This window comes from Rhea americana, unplaced genomic scaffold, assembly GCF_003343005.1.
Source record: "Rhea americana isolate MKP2758 unplaced genomic scaffold, rheAme1 scaffold_74, whole genome shotgun sequence".
In the NCBI taxonomy this organism is placed as follows: Eukaryota; Metazoa; Chordata; class Aves; order Rheiformes; family Rheidae; genus Rhea; species Rhea americana.
The window spans coordinates 2806896-2809431 of NW_028186912.1; positions in this window are offsets into that span (position 1 = coordinate 2806896).

A 2536-nucleotide genomic window follows, 5' to 3' on the forward strand; every position below is an offset into this window, starting at 1 on the left:
TATACATGCTCGTTTTCTAGAGTATCAGCTCTCTGAATGAGCATCTTACTAGCAATAACAATTTCTCTGCTAAATCCTTGGGGAGACTGCAGGAAGACTTACGTTTCTGAACAGTTATAATGGTACAGATTTGTTTTTCTAAATAAAATTTGTCATTTCTTCTGGCTCAAATTTGCAAGTATTCTGCTGCTGCTTGGTTAGAACAATGATCTTCCATTCTCCTTAAATCCTGCTTTCAAACTCCAGTATTAATTGATACTCTTCCGTTCAGCAAGACTATTAAGTCATTAGTATGCAGTGTCATCTTTGAGCTACCCCCACACTGATGAAATCAAAATCTATTTAGGCAAAATCAATTTTTAGAAGATGTAAGAAGAATAACTGCTTCACAGGCAGATATTTTACTGACCGATTAGTTGAATCACTAAGCAAAGTATTGAAACCTTAGCTAAATACATCTACTTAGCACTTGATGGTCCAGTAAGTCCCTTATAGTCCCAAAGGATCTCTTCCTTCCAATGACCAACAACCAGTTCATCTAGTCTCAGTCACAAACTTACAAAGCTCCGTTTTTAGATACGTAGGTTGCTTGAATCAAATAGTAACTTCACCAGAGAGGCCTGCTATCTTTTCCACTTAATAAAAGAGGAAAGCATATCCTTATCAGAGCCCCAAGCTTCTTTGCTGTGAAACACACAGGAAATCAAAAGTAAACAGAAGGATGGCTGTAGCAAGTGAAATTAATACAAACCGCTCTACACAACCCCTAGAAACAAAACAATATACATCTGAAGAGAGTTGTCAAAGGTGCCATGTCAAAAAGGAGTTTTAAGAAAGGCCAAGCAGGGAAGCAAGTTTCAATTTTTTTCCCCCCCAAACTTCAGAAATATAATCATCAAAGCAGTCAGCCATGAACCTGCTATGGCCCAAATAAGATGCAGCAGTGGAAAACAGCAGAAAGGACTGGAAGAGCTGTATTAAATAGAAAACTTAATTAGAATATTCCTAATCGCTTTAGGAACCAAAGGACATGCTATAGGTCACACTTTCTTTCTTTACTGCTTCTTCATTCATTTTACCTTCCCTACGTCCCTCAAGATCTATTCAAAAGGTTTCAGTATTTAATATTTGAAAGGGTCACAGATTCAGAATTTTCTTAATAAAATTTTGGCTAACCTGTTCTTTCCATTTAATTATATTTGAGTTACAAGCACTTGAATGTGCAAAAAATGCATCAAAGAAAAAGCATGACAGAGTCAACACACAGATATTCTTATAAAATAATGGATTAATAGTCCTTTAAATCTTAAACTGTAAATCCCCATCCTGCTTGGACATGCTACTAAGTAGCATCCTACAATACAACAGCCACCACAAAGTTTTGTGGAAAGAGTCTCAGAAGATTTTTTGTTTGTTTGTTTTAATTATAGGACATTGTCTGTCAAGCTGTATCAAAACATCTTCCTAAATTGACTTATAATAAAATGGTAAAAATGTGCCACTTATCTAACCTTTACAGGCCAACATAAGATGACTTTGTGTGAGGACTTCCTTGAAAATGCAGGTGCTGCTGCACAGCAGGGAGTTCCCAGTGCCATTTAAGAAGCATTTTAGATGCAGGTTAATAGCACTATGTTTAGTCAGTTCCAACTCATCCTCAAAACACCATTCACAATGTCTATCCTGCATGTACACTGCTATTTTTAACTTAATAGTATCTGGTTTATTTATCTGAAATGGAGGTTTAAATATAATTTCTCATTAAAGCTACTTTTGCTAAACACTTTTATATTTGAAATACTAAACACTAAGTGTGGTGTTCACTCTGCATTGTCAGAATACTTTGCTGAGTCAGCTACTTCTATACAGGATTTTTCAAAGCAAGCAACAACTTAAAAATCAAAAACATAGCTGTAATAACAGAACAACTGACACTGAAACTAACTGCAYCTCCTAAATAGGAGCAGAAGTCTTCCTGAGTTTGGCTGCATCTGTTAGAAAAGCCTAGAAGTCAAGCAAATTTGGCTTCAAACTAGATTCTTAACCTGAAAAAAATATTTACGCTCACCTACATGAATAAGTTCTGTTGCTTTCGCTGAAGAACTCCAAGCAAATGCCTTAAAAAGGAAAAAAAGAGGTATCTAGCTAATAAACTATTTCAGGTAATTTCAAAAGGACACCTAGGTATTTCAAAGCAGCAATAGGGTAAGCTAGAAGAAATGGCAGATCAGAGATTTGTTTTTTGAAGACTTTATGGTTCTAATAGTCTTACTTAGAAATTTCCTCTCCGAACCTTTGTTCCGTACAGCCCTGCCATTTCACCGCTCCCACAACGAGAAGAGACCCGGGGGTGCAAGAACCCCCAGCGCTAACGCTAAGCGGACCGCAAGCGGCACACGAGGCCGAGCACAGACGACTCTCCCCCTCCCGTCAGCTTTCAGCAGCTTCAGGGGCAGCACTCGAGGCCCCCGCGGCGCAGGAGGCCGCGCACTGTCAGAGCCAGCAGGCCGAGGCGGCGGCGCAGGCAGCGGCGCCG